This window comes from Cupressus sempervirens, chromosome 5, assembly GCF_028749045.1.
Source record: "Cupressus sempervirens isolate cs-2001-9-10 chromosome 5, ASM2874904v1, whole genome shotgun sequence".
NCBI classification, from domain to species: domain Eukaryota; kingdom Viridiplantae; phylum Streptophyta; class Pinopsida; order Cupressales; family Cupressaceae; genus Cupressus; species Cupressus sempervirens.
The window spans coordinates 562,225,331-562,243,722 of NC_143122.1; the positions used below are offsets into that span (position 1 = coordinate 562,225,331).

Genomic DNA, 18,392 nt, shown 5'->3' on the forward strand with positions numbered 1-18,392 from the left:
TAGGTGTCCTTTATAAGAGGAAGACATAGACATCTGTAAAAAAGAAAGACTAATAGGAAGTTATGCCAATCACACATTCTCTTGTGGGCTTTTGTCTATCACCTCCTTTCATTGATTTTGCTCCAATGGTGATTCTATCATATACGTAACTGCTAAGCTTGTCCCTGACAAAATCTATTCTGATGATTGCACTCTATCCTCAACCTGTGGGTTTTTTCAAGATAATTGCTTTGTGAAATTCATCTTTACTTCCCACTCTTCTTTGATCATGCCAGGCTTCAAAAATAGTGGAAAAATTACTTAGTGTGCAACCTTTGAGCAGGAAGACAATGTGGCTGTCAAATATAACAAAATGGGTAACTTCTAATTCCCAACCACGTCTGATTTCTTAACCACCTTTTGACCAAAATTTTCTATCCACTAATACAAAAAAGGTGCATGCTAAAAAAATTCAGAAAGATCATACCCATGAGTATGAAATCTTCTTCATCTTCCTCAAAAACTATGCATAAGACCCCACACATTTTTACTACCCTGGCATCAGGCTATGATATCTTGAAAATTTGTTTAAAGGATGATGTTACCACTGAGAGGGCTATTATCTTACTAGGTTCATTCATTATCCTTCTTAAAACCTTGGTTACTTGATGACAACATCTTACCATAGTCTCAAAGAGACAAAACTTTAAGAAAACACTCAGGATTACTAGTTTTCCTCTATCAAAAATCCATATACTTCTACACAGGACAAAACACTTCTTTTCTGCAAACCAGTTTGAACTGGTATGTGGGATATTACAATCCTAGGCCCAAGTATTTTTACCTAGTAATCCCTCTGCTATCCACAACCCAGGATCTAGTGAACTTTTTGGAACCATCCTTTGATTAAACCATACAAGACTGATTTTTTTTTGGAAATTATGGCATGAGAACTTACTTGGAGTTCTTTTCTCTTTGTAAATCTGCAATTTATCTTTGAACTAATTGCTTCACACTCGTGCCAGATTTATCTCGATCCTTGCAAAAATTATCTTCATTTAGAAAAGATTTCAAAATCTTTATTCATGCAAGGTGAAACTGAGAAAATCTTGCCTGTTATACTCTGTTATTAACTTCACATGTGAAAATTTTCACATCTTATTAATGTGTAGAGTGCCACCACCTTCAGTATTTAAAACTTTTCTATTAATCTTAAAAATCATATGATCATGGGGTATAGAGAGAGACAACTAGGTATTGCACTCGACAAGTTGGGCCTCTAATCCAATGAAAATCTCCCATGTACATAGCTCTTTCCCTGATGGTGCTTCTATCTAGACCCACTGGCAACTGAGGACACATGTTAGCAGGTCGCTACTTCGCTATACATAAAGAATGAGTACCTTGATATAACAAAGCAGTGACAACCATCAATCTGATCTTGATCTTGCAAATGATATGTTATTGTACTACTTAGAAAAATAGTGGTGGGCCCTCATTCGCTATCTCACTATACATATTGTTCAAGCAACTTTTTATGGTGAGACAGCAATGGCTGTTGATCTAAGATTACATCAAAGGGGGAGGAACTACACCAAGTACCCTGAGAAAAAGTGGGTCCTACACTCACTATGTTACAAATAGTAAACATCGTGCAAATCTTTATAGTGAGATGGCAAGGATCATTGATTGAAACTTGATCTGGTGATTGGGATCTCTCAAATGCTTTTACGAGTCCAAGACATTGTTGACGTTGGAGAATCTACATTGCTAGCAATCAACAAAACTTTACTTTGAGCCTGGTCAGCCATCCATGTTACCTTAGGCCCCATCGGCTATTGGTTTTTATGGTGCCTCACTACTTCGCTAATGACGAGGAGTCAAGTTTTTTTGATAGCAAGGTAGCAAGATTTGATGACTTGAAAAGAACTCGGTGCCATGAAATACAAAGACCCATCAAATTGTTATCATTCCTACCAACTATTTCTGACAATAATTATTGCTTGTCATGCCACCTAGTCATACCATAGTTATCAATAAATTTTGAGGCCACTGTACTTTTGATTTTACGACACCTCGCTCCTTCACTAATAATGATATGGCAAGCTTTTCTAATAGTGAGATAGCGGGACATCAAAAAAATATCATTTCGGCACCAATTTTTGATTATCTCCAACTCGGTCCCTTTTCTTGTTCTGATAGAATTTACTAGGTGTTCGTGGCTGAATGATCAGTTAGAAGAAATTTTTTTGACTGCCATGTCTTTATCTTGCGGTCTCGCTTTACACTTTCAGGCACTCACTACTTCACTATACATAAAGAGTGCCCATGTTTTCATAGTGAGGAAATGACAATGGTGGATCTACTTAGATCGGATGGCTGGGAAATTTTGGGAGGAAAAGTAGCTCGAGGCGCGGAAGACATAAATGGAAAAAGAAAAATTTCTTAATTCAAACATGTTGCACCTCAACAATTATGAATGGAAAGAAATGTAGGGTTCACATAAAACTTTCAAAGGCTTGCAAACGGACAACTTATCTAGAAACCCTATTTATCAATTTATGGAGACAATCTAAAGATTTTATATCCAGGCAAAGGATTTCTATCATTTGAAAATTCAGACCAACAGAGAGGAAGAACATAATGATGAAGTTATAATAGATAACCCCATTTCTCCTAAAAGATATTAAAAAGGCTATCTTTTTCTTTGAAAAATGGATTATCATGGTCAATCACATTTGAATGATAACAATAATGCCTTTGTAGGAGCCATGATTCACACCAAGGGACAAAGGAGAAAAGATACTAAGAGATTAGAGTATTTTGTTGAAGATAACTTGCCACGATTTGATAGAAAAGTCCCTATAGCCAGTGCATTTGAAAATGATGTTCAATCCACTACTGTTGCTTTGACACATGCTAAGGATTTCACCCCTTCTACCTCCCTTCCTTGGGGAGAAGATATGGTATTTCATGATAAAACTATTGAGGCATTTACATCTAGGAAGCCTAAATTTGATGAGTTAGATGTTGAAAATCCTAATGCAAAAAGAATTGGGAGAAATACATCTCAACTTATCACCTAAGATCAAAGTACTGACTCTTAAGAATATGAGTAGGAATTTCTTTCTAATGTCTCTTGTGAATTGGGTGTAGATGTGGTACATTTTTATGTTACCCAACCTAATATAGTTGATGAGTCTTATGTAGAGTTAGAGGAGTATGATTTTTAACTTTCCTTAGTGGACCACATTGATTCCTCTAGGACTTTTCCTAATCTAGATTTCTTTCGAGATTTCCCTATAGGCTCAATGTCTCTCATCACCAAAGATGATTCCACTTGCATCAATAACTTCAAGGCTTCCACCTCACTTTCAATTTTGTGCCCTGATATTCTAGACAAGTCTATTTAAAATCAAATACCTGAGCTACCCTCATTTCAAAATGATTATGAGATTGCATGCTACTTAAATGACATTAAATGTATAGTATCTTCCACTAATGAGTTACAGCTAACATGATTGAGACACACATCAAGTAGATGTTGGAATTCTTTAGAATAATTGAGAGGGGGGTGAATCAGTTATCCAAGGTCCAGATGTATAGTTAAAACTTTTCACAACTTAGTGAACCCATATCCATTAAACATTTTTATCATGCATGCATCCATTAGATTATGTAATCACTTAAACTTGTAGGTTATGGTCAAATAAATTTTCATAAATGTAAACATGAAACATAAAAAATTCAATAACACATTTGACATAATGATGTAATGTGGAAATCCAATTTGGGAAAAACCACCAGTAACATGCTACTCATTCTTACTATTCTTAAGTGATGGCTTTTGAAAGGCCAACCCTATTAAAGGTTACAATTACAATACACACTATTAAATGTGACCCAGTTAAAGGATTTCAATCACTCTATTAGGAGTGAACCTTTTTAGAGGACTTTAAATCATTTTCTTGGAATTTCACTGAGTTAAAGGATTTAAAAATTTTTTTTAGGTCAACCTTAACCCAAAGGATTTACCCTAGACTAATACAAAGATTAGAACATAATAGTAAGGCTTGATCTAATAACAACTTACAACTCCACTTGCAAATTATAAATCTTTATTTCAGTCCTCCATTCTTCTTGGCTTTCACACTCTTCAGATCTAATAGCTTGTTCACCCTTCAAGCATCCATACCCTTAAGTCTTCTTGCTTTTCTTACCAATGTAGTCTCTTCTCTTAGATCACTAAATGAAAAAAATATCCTAAACTCCTTGTCTTTCTTAGGTTCTCACACATGTCAACCCTTTCTACTAACCAACCATCTCTATAAATAGAGAATTAAGATATTTATTCATTCATCCTCCATCATCTATTTTAGGGTTAGGTTGGAGTAGGTAGGATTCAATGAATCTACTTCTCTTTTCATTACATTCCCTTCTAAAAACTTCTTTCAATCCTCTTTGAATTTTCCTTAAAATAGTTCATCTTGAATTTTGTGCCACCAACTCAACAAGCTTATCTTCCACACAATTCACATAGTCCAAGAAATCAAACTTGTTGACTTAGATTCACTAAATTCATGATCTTTCTCATAATATTGACACTTAGAATTAATTGGCTTTTGATGCTCAGCATAAACTATGTTGCTTGACATCCACCACCAAAACACTTGGCACAAACCAAAGTTTACTAATACTCAGCATCAAGTAAAATTTACTTGACTTACATTGTTTCACCCAGTTTACATTGAAATTAACTTTTCTTAGCTCCAACTAATTTTCTGCTCAACTTACACTATTTTTTCTTGACTCCTACTATGCAAAATGTTAAGCTTGGCAAACAAACTTTGTTTAACTTTTTCTTCTAAACTTAATCAATGTAACCATCATTTCTAACCTTAAGTAGATTATCAATCCACTATAATATAATTGTCTTAACTAATCCTTGTACTCTTTTTCATATCATTACTCAACCTTTCCTCTAGGTGCTATTGTTACCTCATTTTGATCAAATCCTCTTCATCAATCAAACAAAGGGTAGTACTTAACTCATATAAGCAATTACCTTACCATCAAGTAGTGATTTTGACATTAGTGATAAAATAATGATTGAAACACATATTCATACTTGTGCCAATCTATTTTTAATAGTATCTTAGTCACAAATTAAAAATAAAAAATAAAAAATAAGCATTTAGATGGCCAAGACCACTTTATGGCAATATCTTAACTAAAAAATATAATAATAAAAATATGTATCTAAGGGTGAAAACATCTTTGAGGCACCTGGGGATAAAGCATTGGGTAGTCTTCTAAACTATTTTTAGGATAGATCATCAATTTTGATAGAATCAATATAGCCTATCAACCTAGGTATGAAAAAATCTCTCAAAATTATACATTTGTCCTAGTCTTAATCAATAGAAGAAAAAGAAAAATTAACACATATTTTTAAGGAAAGAAGTTAACTTTGCATTGACCTGTGTTCATATATTTGTCTTGGGTACAGAACTCATTATGCATCACCTCTCCATCACTCCAAGGGTACACCTATTAAATAAAATTAAGAAATATGTATCCTCATGTTTCGTTGTTTGTGAAAGTTGAGTTAGAATAACTACTAAGTTCTAATTTCATCAGAGCTATTGACTATGTAGAATGGATATCCAATATAGTGTTCATTTTGAAACATCACAAGTCCATCCACATTTGTGTTGGAAATACAATAGGAAATTAAACTCTAAGAGGGGGCGAGTGAATCAACACTTAAAACTTACAACCTCTAAAACTATTCATTACACATCCATCTCATAGTCTATGTATATAAACTAGAATATCAAATTAGGAATATACATTCATAGCATGAAAATAAATATTCAACACATGTATGACAAAAGATATTTGGTTGCCCAGAAACCCTCCAAGGAGAAGGTAAAACTAGGGTGGGGATGACACCCAAAAATCTTCGCTACTATAGTAATAAAGTGTACCCAATGAAGGTTACAATGTTTAACCATGAAACATGATCTACCTTGTGAAAGGTCTACCCTGTTGAAGGCTTACAAGATTGTTAGATCTTATCCTATTAAAGGATTTAAAACACCCTACTAAAAGTGTGCCTAGTAAGAGAATTTTAACTTACAATGATGTAAACACCCTATTAAATGATTTTTAAGAGCATGTTAGGACTACTCTATTAAGAGATTTAATTAATTCACTTGTTAACATGTCTTATTAATTGATTCTTTGGTTAGCACTCTATTGCTTGATGTCTAATTACCTCTATATAGATGTGCACTTGATCCTTTCTGATCATATGTACCTCTATTTTCCTTTGTTTCCTCTTCTTTGTTCTCCTTCTAACTAATTCTGCAATGTAACTCAATTCATAACACCTTAATCACCATTAATTCTCTATTTGCACATGCAATCTCTCTTCAATTCTCCTTAGAATTTCTTTTTAATATCTTTAAAGTTTAGGGTTTATCTTCCTTAAGAAGACCTAGGTATACTCTAGGAGTTGAAGTTACATCAAGAGGAGCCTTTTTAAATATTGTCATCATGGCATATACTACCTCTTCAACTTGATTCTTTTCAATCTTCCCAAGATTATCAAACTCAATGTGAGAGAATCTAGATAAATTAGCATGATTTTTAATATTCTCACATAAATTATCTAAATCTAAAGAAAAACTATGACTTACCACTTGAAATCGGTTATTGTCATTAGATTCAGTCTTCTCTTTATCAAATTTAGTTGGAGCAACATATTTTCTCCTTAGTTTCTTCTGAGATTATTCACCCTTGCTAGCTTGACTAGCTTTTTTCTCCTTTGGCTTAGCTACTTCCTTAGCCTTTTGTATAGTGGCCTTTGTGCTAGCCCCAATTGCAGGTATTGTAAGCTAAGTAGGTTTTGAAAACTTGTTTGGTTTGTTTAGTGTACGTGCTTTAGCTTTTCTTTTCTTTTGTTCAGTAGCTGTAAGTGCTTCACTGGATTTTTCTCCCTAGGCATCTTCTATAATTTCTACTTCCTCCTCTTGTTAGTCCTCTCCTTAACCTTGTGTGATGGAAAGTGGTGCTTGGATAGATGCATTTTCTTCTTCTTCTTCTTCATCATAATCTTCTTCTTTTGCCCCTTCACCAAATTTCATTTTTAGTTTCTTTACCATCCTATTCTTCTCTCTAATGACTGAAGCAGTATTCAAGTCCATTGTGATTTTTGACTTGGCCATATCATAGTTCTCAAAAGTTGTATCCTTCTTGTCTAATTCTTCTATAAGTGATATTTTTATTACTACAGGGACTTCATCAATGTTGATTTCATATCCCAATGGTCTTAACTATCTAACTCTAGGAACTACTTCTTGGACATATGTATAGTCAGTGTCAACTAGGAAGAAAGCATCATCAAAATGTTTCTCCACTAGTAAAATTGGTATCCTCAATCTTTTCTTCATTTTCTACTTGAAGTTTTCAAAGTAGCTTGTCATGACTAACTCAAAATTATCACCTAGTTTCTCCATGAATTCACCTATTTGCACTATAATAGATCTATTTACCTTCCATGCAACTTTACCAAAAGTAGGAAATGTTTTATGTACATACAAGAATAGATCTAAATTTGCATTGTGCACTTTTGGCCTTCCTTATGGCTCCCAAATTCTTAGTCAATTGTTGCAACTAAAACTTGGCAAGATCATAAGTATGATCTTTCTTCACTATTTTGTATTTGACATCCACTGTAATACATGGAACACTGTTAAATCTATTGTTTTGATAGAACTTATGTTTTATAATCCTCATTGCAAAAGAAATTAAGGGATTTTTTATTGTATCTATTTTCATCTCTCATTTATTCGATGCAACCCCAATATTCATTTCAATTATCTTTTTTTCTTCACTTAATGTCTTTGGCTAATCTAGGGTTGGATACCCTATAACTCTATGCACAATTTTCTTGGTGATTTTCATCAGTCCATTCTCTAACAATATAGAATTATCATGTGTCCCACTCAAAACTATCTTTATCCATTATGTCTTGAAGACATTGGGGAAATCTAGGGCACGAGTTAACCCTTTCTTCCCAACAATTTTGAATTCCTCCTTCAATACTCCATTTTCACATAATTTCCCATATGTCTCCCTAATTTCTATGTCTCTTATTCTTCCAACCTTACATGTATAGCAACATCCAACATCTTGGATCATTAAGACTTGTAGTGGTATCATTGATAATGCATTGGATGGATCTTGTTTATAAGCTATGTCTGGGATAGCTCTAAAATTAGGTTGTTTAATCTCATTACTTATCAATTTCACATTCAAAAATTCCTTTCCCTCTACAACCTTGGTTGCTAAAGAACTAGACATCATTTCATAAAACTTGGTTTTGCATAAATTCAAACTACATAACTCAGTACTTGATAAATACCTTTATGATTCTATAGTAATGGTGTCAAGTGACGATTGAATCTATTTGCGAAATCTCAAAATAATTTCTCTGGTTTGTCTTTAGCTCTTCATGCTCTCCTTCAAATTTGAATAATGTCAAACATGTAGAAATTGATTATATAGACTTCAAAACCTTGAAATTAATGCTTAGTGCATACACAGTTATAATCTCAGCTTAAATAAAGATTTCAAACTTTTCATGCTTGGTAGCAACATGAAAACTAACAAAACTAAAAGATTTCTTCTTGATTCTTAACAACACTTTACATCTTTCTTCATGCATATGTAATCTTTTCAGCACTAAACCCTTGGAACTAATGTAAAGTATATTCTTTTAGATATAAATCTCACTTACCTCTTGATTTCTTAATTAGAGGAGGTGTGATCACTTAACCCATTAGGTGAAGTGATCCCTTCTACACTCGATGTGTTGCAATCTTCCTTTCTCTTCCATGTCTTGTTCATTTCATCTCTGATATTATCAACATCTTCCTTTTCTTTACCTTTTTTGAACTCATTGTTTGGTGCCTTTGACCTTGTTGGACAATTTTGGCTTATGTGACCAATCTTCAAATATAGTTAGCATGTAGTTTGACTCAACCATTTACTGTTGTCAATTTTGAAATGTGTTCTTATGCAATTTTTAGCAACATGTCCATATTCTTGACATTAATGACAAGTATACCTTGTATTATAATCCTAATTATAAGAGTTTCCATTATACCTTACATTTGTCTACTTGTTTGATGAATGCCCATACTTCTGACAAATATAGTAGTATCCTTCAAATCTTTGTGAGCTTATGATCTCCTTGTTTGCTACATTTATGGAAATGACCCATGAATTTCTTCTTAGGGTTCTAATTTCTAGCCTTACTCTTGCAAAAATTAGTAGTATGACCTATCTTACCACAATTATGAAAAGTAGGTTTGGATTTCTTACCTTTGTTACTTCTCTCTTCACCACTTTTGGATGTTTCTCCTTCTTTGGTACTAGTATATCCCAGTCTAGAAGTATCACTATTGGATCTAGGGAATCTCATCAATTATTCAAAGTATTTGATGGCTTCACTAGGTTTGTTAAAACTATCAACAAACTCCTCTCTTTTTAGATCATTTCTCAAGTGTTCATTCTGCAACTTCAATGTTGTGATCTCGATATCCTTTACATTTAGTTCATGATTTGTAGCCATCATTTGACTCTAGGTTTCCAATTGCATATTAGCAATCCTAGTTACCTCTAATGTTTTCTCTTCTAGTCTTTTGGTCAAAATCCTTTTGTCATCTTCAATCATGACTTTTTCCTCTCCAACCTTCCTTTTTTGCTTGGTCACTTCACATAGCATACTGATTGGATCTCTTGTTCTCTCTTTATATTTATGACCTCTTTAGTTAGGATTCCATTCTTTTCCATTAGATCTACAACTACTACATCAAATTCATTGGAGTTTACATTTTCAAATAATTTAGTAGTATCAATCTCTTGGTATTGTGTTTTATTCTCTTGAATAGAACTTTCCTTCCTTCTCTTCAATGATCTCTTAAACCCATATTTTGCTCCATTCAGCTAATGTAAGGAAAGTTGTATTTCAATTGTCTGGTTCTCAATAGTCTTTCCAATTTGTAAACTTCCATCTCCAAAGTCCTTTCTTAAAATTGTAAAGCTTTTCTTTCAAAGAACTAGGCTTTGATACCAATTATTGGAAATACAATAGGAAAGTAAACTCTAAGAGAGGGGGGGTGAATCAACACTTAAAACTTTCAACCTCTAAAACTATTCACCACACATCCATCTCATAGTCTATGCATATAAATTGAAATACCAAATTAAGCATATACATTCATAGCATTAAAATAAATATTCAACACATGTATAACACAAGATATTTGGTTACCCAGAAACCCTCCAATGAGAAGGTAAAACTAGGGTGGGGATAACACCCACAAATCTTCACTACTATAGTAACAAAGTGTATCCAATGAAGGTTACAATGTTTGACCATGAAACGTGATCTACCCTATGAAAGGTTTTCCCTGTTAAAAGTTTACAAGATTGTTAGATCTTACCCTGCTAAAGGATTTAAAACAACCTATTAAAAGTGCACCTAGTAAGAGGACTTTAACTTATAATGAAGTAAGAACCCTATTAAAGAATTTATAAGAGTCTATTAGGACTACTCTATTAAGATAATTAATTGATTCACCTATTAAAATGTCTTAGTAGTGATCCTTTGGTTAGCACTCTATTGCTTGATGGCAGATCACCTCTATACTAATGTGTACTTGATCCTTTCTAATCAGATGTACCTCTATTGTCATTTTTTTCCTTTCCTTTGTTCTCCTTCTAACTAATTCTATAATGTAACTCAATTCATAAAACCTTAATCACCATGAATGCTCTATTTACGCATGCAAACTCTCTTCAATTCTCCTTAGCATTCCTTTTTTCCATCTCTTTAAAGTTTAGGGTTTATATTCCTTAAGAAGACCTAGGTGATTTAGGGTTAAGAATGAATCAATGTTCATGATTCACCCATATTTTTGCTTAAACTTTACCTTTTTCTGATTTGACGCATGTCATACATAGGGATTCACAATTAAGATGTGTCCTTATCAAAAAAAATGGTAAAACAATACTTAAGTTGTCTCAAAAATGGTTTACATAGTAGTTTGTGCCAATACAAACAACTATGTCAAAATTTTATTACTTGGCATTTGAAGTCCCTAGTGCTCAGGACTAACTATAACTTCAATGCTAACATTTAACATTTGAATGACTCAGCATGCACTGCTTGCTTTGCAATCACTTGGCACATACTATCTTCTTGGCATCTGAGTGACTCAACATTTGAGTGGCTCAACACTCACTATTTACTTGGCATGCACTATCTTATATGTTATGCTTAGCATATATTACTTGTTCAATAAGAACTAAGTAGATGACCTAAGTGTATAGACACTCATTAGTCAAAACCAATCTAAGATCAACAATCTGCATAGATTTTAGTAATTGAAACAAGGTATGCCCAAAGGATGATTTTTTGCTACCAAACATTGAGATGATAATAGAAATTACTATGAGCTATGAAATTTATTCACTAATGGATGACTTCTCAAGGTAAGACTGGGTTAGGATAGTGTAGAAGCTCAAAAATGATTTGTGTCTACTATTTAATCATATTTTCAAACTAACACATCCCATTTTCTCATTTCTCTAATTTTGATATTGTGGAAAAATTGATTATCATTCAAGCATATTTCAACAATATCCTTCATCATTCATATCACCTTTCACATCAATTACAGATCATTTTAGAGTTGGTTCTTGTTTTATCCAAACTTAATGGAATTGACTCTAAATCATTGCAACATCATCAAAATCATCCCAAATCAACCCTAATCAACCCAAAACATGTAAAATGTCTCAAATATATCATTATATGTCCAACTCTAGGAATTTTTGTGTCCCTCAATGCCTTGGTAAGCAATCAAATCTTATCAAACCTACCAAATCTATCAAATTTAACCTTAGAACTACCATGTCCCTCAGTGCTAGGTCAAATGTGTTATCTTTATCATCTAATCATTGAAATTTTTGAGTCCCTTAGTGTCATATCATGGCCTTATCTAATCAATTTAATAACATTGAAAATGTTTGTTGATTTTATTATGATCAATCTTATCAATCAATTTTGAACCTATGGCATTTACAATGTCTATTATATGTTACATGTTCTTAATCCATGTCAAGTTTCCTTGGCATGTTATTAATCCTAATTACTCAACCAATTTTATCATGGATTTGATCTACCTATCATCATCCTAGTTGATCCATATAATCATCACATTTCATCAAAGGATAATCCTGCATTTATCTAATCAAATTGGCTAATTATTTACTAATTTACCCTATAGGATTAGATAACCCATAATCTAATCCTATGTCATTTCAATTATTTTCACCATGCATTACTAATTATTAATCATCATTCTCAATTAATTGATGGTTATTAATTAATTGATTCATCTTTGCAAACTATGAGAATTCTCAAATTTCCAAAGTCTTATTTTCCACTTGAATTTCCATTTGTGTGGAATTATGAATTTTTAATTCAAATATTCCACTTAGTCTTGACACATGAACATCTTATGTCATATATTCTCCCTTTACACTTGAATAATATGTTTTATATTTGACATATTGTATTCCTTATGCATGACTATAATAAGCCACATTCATCATAGATTCTTGTCTACTAGTGGCTTTGAGGTTTCATATGCATGTCATAGATTCTCCTCCACTTTTAGCCATGTTGACTTTGATGTGTCATAGAATCCTAAATTTGGCATATTGTGTCATATTTTTCATCTATATTCTAAGGAATATCATACCAAGTTGCACATTCAAATTGACAAGTGTCCATCCTCTCATTTATGTCTCACCTCTTGAACTTTGGCTATAAATTGAGCCATCTTGCACTCATTTTCTATCCTTAAGAATGATATGCTTATAACATCTCTTAGAAATTATTAGGATTGAACCATGCTTCTATTATTCTCAATAGCATCATCACATCATTATAATTTTCTTGCAATTGTGTACACTATATGAAATTGGAGCTACATCAAAGTGGAGAAGAAAGAAGGACATGGGAACTACAATTGAAGAGGGGGTTTTTATTGTGTTTTCTTCCTTTATTTTAATCAGTTTTCATGGTAGATTAGAAGGTTTTAGTGTATTTTTATTGAGTTTTTGTGGTTTCTCATAGTATGCTAGGTTTTAACACATTTTCTTGTCCTACATTTGGTGAACCTAACATGAAGATCATGTTTACTAACTTGGGTTTCTATGTTCTTTTCTTATAGATGCAAGGAAGGATCTCATTTAAAGGAGTCTAATGCCTATCTACTCCTTTTTATCATGCATATCTTAATTAAGAGACCTAGTAACAAGTTTTTGTGTTTCATTTATGAATTTTTGTAGCTCTCTATCCCAAGTGTGCACTTAGCTTTGTCAGGGTGCACTAGGAGCCTTAAGAAGCTATTTTAGGGCCTTAGGAATCACTATAACCTCTATCTAATATTCCCACCTAACCAAATGCACTCTAAAACTACCAACTATACCCTTATGGGCCCCAAGTGCACTAGGGGTGCACTTGGCACTGTCAAAACACACTTGGGAATCTAGATTTCAATTTTGCAAGTTGCAAGTGTCATTTTGGCCCCATTTTACCCTAGTTTTCTCCTTACTTTCCAAATTCACTATGAATCTACCAATTATGCTCTAACTAGCTCAAACTACATGTTGAGCATAGTTGGCACTACCTAAGCACACTTGGAGACCTCCTAATGGTTTATGGGCTTCTAGGGCACAATTTCTATTGTCAAGGTGTAGTTGGTTCATAGAAAGGTCAAATTTTAGTCATCATTTTCATCTAGCGTTTTAATTTCATTCTAGGACCTAGAGCAGAGGTTTTTGTGTTATTTGTGATCTATTTATGATCTATTTTCAATATGTTGCATTTGTTGGGAGAAGACATATCCATTGAAAACTACTAATTCTTTATTGTAGGACATTGATGAAGACTTATGTGCTTGTTCAAACTATGTGTGTGGTTTTCTTAGATTAACTAACACTTAGTTTGGTGCAATAAAATAAACTTTCTTTTCTATTTGGCGTCTCTACATTGTTTAGAACCCTAGGAGTTGCATGGATGTATCCTCTCCCCTTGACATATGTGGATCTTGGGTTTAAGAGAAATCTATGCAATTTCTTTAGAGAGGCCTACCTTGGAACCAAGACTCACCACTTGGTGAGTCCTAGGGGTCAACTTTGAAGTGGTAACAAACCAAAGCTAGTTGTACACTCCAAACATTATAACAAACTCGATACAGTTAATGCCCCATTAGTGTTGTTGTTTTGTTATAGCTCTCCTTCAATACCCCTATGGTGTGTCAAACTCTAGTTCTTAGGGCTGGGAAACCTTCTAAAGAAGTTTAACATTCACTTGTTAAATGGAGTGCCTAAACTAAAAACCTTTTCTTAATGGCCAAAATCCTTTCTATCTACTAGCTTAGGGGGTCACCCATTCTTGTGAAGACATCCATAATTCTCGTAGTCCTTAGTAGAAGCACTAGTCCCTTGGGAAGTGATGACCCTTAGAAAGAGGATCTTGGTACACTAGTACATTTGCACCCATTTTTCTACCAAGATTTTTGACCATAGCTACGAATCTTCCTTATTTTTAGTTTTTATGCCCATGTTGGTCACATAAAAAAATCCCAATTTGATCAAAATTTTGACCAACATCATTTACCCAAGTTAAAGATATCCAAACTCTTCCCAAGTTGGTCAAAATTTTGACCAAATTGGGTCATAATATAATTTGGACTATACTAAATTAATTAGGAACGTCTCTACTATGGACTATACATAAATTTACAAAAGAATGCCCAAGACAAGAAATTTCACATAGGATCAACTCGCATTTTTATTGAACTTTGGTGAGGGAGCATGCAAGATATTGTTTGGGTGTTCACATAGTTTAGTGCACATTTTTACTAAACTTTGGTGAGGGAGCATGTGTGATATGGTTTGGGCACCAAACCAAACTTTAGTTTCCTTGGGCTCACTACATTTTTGCCAAAGTTACATTTCATAGTCATCTCATCACTAATTTTGGTGGGAAATTAATCCTGATTGAACTCTTTGAATGGTCCTTACTACTAGTACATTATAAACCTTTAGTATAGGTTTTGATAATTTTTTAGACTTCTTGTTCAATTTTTGTTACTTTATTTAGACATTTTATCACTAATTGTGGTGGGAATTTAAACTTGATTAACCTTTATGAATGTTCTTTACTACTATTAGATAATACTACCTTGGGTATGGAGTACAAAGTAGGGAGAAAGTAACTTCAAGGCACTAAAAGTGATTCATGTCCAATTCAATCATAAGATGTTAGGCCTCTGTTACCACTACTACTTTTTTTTGGGCAAATGAAATGATTTTGTAGGATAGGGTTTGAGCAACAAGTTTTCTTAGTTTTGTAGGATAGGGTTTACAGGATGAATAATTGCTTAGTTTAACATTATTCATGTTTGATTGTTTTCTTGCAGGTGGTTGTGAATCATGGTATTCCTCTAGATGTGGTGGAGAATGTAAGAAAAGAAACAAGAGGCTTATTTGAACTTCCTATTGAAGACAAGTTGAAACAGGGTTGAGAGGAAGGAAAAAGAGATTAGATTGTTAGTTAAATCATTCCAACTAATTCCTAGGTTTTTTAATTAAATCATTGTTTATGGCAAATGTAAAATTATACAACTAGTGTCATGCCCAAACTATGAGGGCAAGAACACAACAATTTTTTTTGATTTAAAAATTCAACATGCTCTAAGTTTGATATGATTGAGATAGAAGCTTTAGTACCGGTTCTTTACATTTCAATCCTAAGGTTTTAAACATGAGGATGATAACATCATTAAAATTTTAAAACTTTCGTTATTAGATTAATCTCAATAAAATTATGATATTATATTAACTTATAATGATATGCAATAAAACTTACATAGATAACAATGTGCATGAATCCGGATCTCAAATTACTTGCAATATCAAATCAATTAACCCTACATTAAAACTTATTTAAATAGCCAATTAATCGATAATTTTAAACTATTTGATGGTTAAAATAGTAAGAGTACATTTAAAATTAAAACTAACTAAATTAGTATTTATAAAATTAACCCATAACTAAGTAACTAAAAATTATTAACAATTACAAAAAAAGTCCTTAAGCAAAACATAAAATAACCTTAAACTTTATTAACTCAACTAATTATACTTGAATGATTTAAGGTTTCATTTTAAACTAACTATATAACTAATTGGTTATAAGTCAACTTCACACATAATGCTAACTTAAGACTTGATTAGGTTAACCAATTTACTCTTTAACAAATTTAAAACTAAAACAACATAATTAAACAATCAACTAATAAATACTAAACTATCTAAATTAATACTAAATCATATTCTAAATTTCTAACTACATTTAAACTGAAATACAATTAAATCAAATACTACTAACTAAGCCTACCTACTAACTAACACCTAACCACTAACCCTCCTGCCCTAAGATCATAACTACACCCTAGCCCCTAACATCCACTTGGCTACAAGTCAAGTGGATTTGACCCCTCCCTACACCTCTCCCTAGGCCCCATGCAACCCCAAACCTGCACATCAAGGAGAAGGTACGTAGGGGAGATGAAGTCTAAAGTTTAAAACAAGCATTAACTTTCAACAACAATACCACCCCAAAGCTAAGCCAACGTCCAAGTCCAATGTCATGTCATGACATAGCTTTCTCCACCCCACTTTCCACGCAGCCCAAGGTAAGGAAAATGCAACCCAAGAGGTGGGCACGTGAACAGAGGTGAGCAAGGGAGTTTTAAAGAAATGAAAGTGACCACCTCAATTTCCTTTCTCAACATAAATGCCACCTTCCCCAAACTGGCCGCTAGGAATGGAGAAGAATGGGGATGGGACAAGGTGGCAGGATGATGTCACCCACCCATCCCATCCACTTTGACTTGAGACAGACACTAAAACCTTTTTAAAACAAGGCTAATTGACGTCCAAGGCCAAGGAGGGCAATGAATACATAAAGTTTTATAGGTGAAAGAAAAGATATTATGATGTTAACTTTTTTTTTTTTTAAATATACCTATTTATGCATTCAAAATTATGCACCCATGAGATTAACATAATATTTATTTGTTTCTTATTTCATTTAGAAAGGAATCTGAGCAAGAATATGCTCTGTGGTCTTGGAAGGAAAGAAATTTCTCCTCATGTATTTTCCAGAGAGTTTTTACTCCTGGGAGTGAATATTTTTTTTGAAGCAAAATTTTAACAAGGCATGGCCATGACATTTTATACATTTCATTTATGTTACTAAGGATTAGAATAAATCTATTATTAACATTCTTCCTTAATACAAGTATTCCAATGCAAAGGAGTACATTAGGTATAGTCTGTCAATCTCTTATTTAAACATGTATGTTTTATATTAATTCTTCAAGGACATGGTATGATTTCTAAATTCTGATTATTATTCTTATTGTTTTCAAGAATACAACCTCTCAGTCCAATTGATCATATTTGGAGAACTTAGGAGGTGAATGATACTATACACATAATTAAAAAAAAAAGGTGGTGGATTATTCTCATTCAAATTTGATTATAACCACCATGAAATTTATCAAGAAATGAAATATCTTTGATTTCGTAATATAGGTTTTGCTCTTTATTGATCTCATCATAATACTTATACGTCATAATTGAAACTCACTATATCAATTCAACTCTTCATTATCATAATTAAAACTTGAACATTCATAACTCAAGACATTATCTATGATTCTATTCTCCCATCTATATATATGCAAATTTATTTATTCTATTTTGATGAGCACTCATACAACTGAACATTATGATCAAATATTATGAGAACCAAATACACTCAACCATTATTTTATTGGCTAACCTGATTCAAAGGCTCAGCCGGGAAAGAATCAGGAAGAAAACTCGGCTTCGTTGCCATATACAATAAGGTTTAAAAATACAATTTACAATAGGATCTTAATCCCAATTTTCAATAATTTTATCAGATTTTCTTCATGATCATAATCAAGGAGTTTGTAATGTTTTCTTAATCTCATTTCAAGAACCATGGAGGAAACCAATATCTGATCAGGTGACAACCAAGCAGAACCAAAAGAACATCAAGCATGCATAATCATACATGGTTTACACAATAAGATTCACAATGAATCAAGACTAGGGAAAGGTGGATTCTTCCAACAAGAGAAGTCAAGCACAACACCCATTCAGATGCCCAATCGAGGCTAATAACCAAGAACTTCCATTCTTCCATTTAAACTTGCCATACTCAT

At 33.1% G+C, this 18,392-nt stretch overlaps 1 pseudogene; it reads left to right on the forward strand.

Annotated features, from left to right (window-relative positions):
* LOC149557172 (DNA mismatch repair protein MSH2-like) overlaps nt 1–18,392 on the forward strand; it is an 84,250-nt pseudogene that overhangs the window by 45,735 nt on the left and 20,123 nt on the right.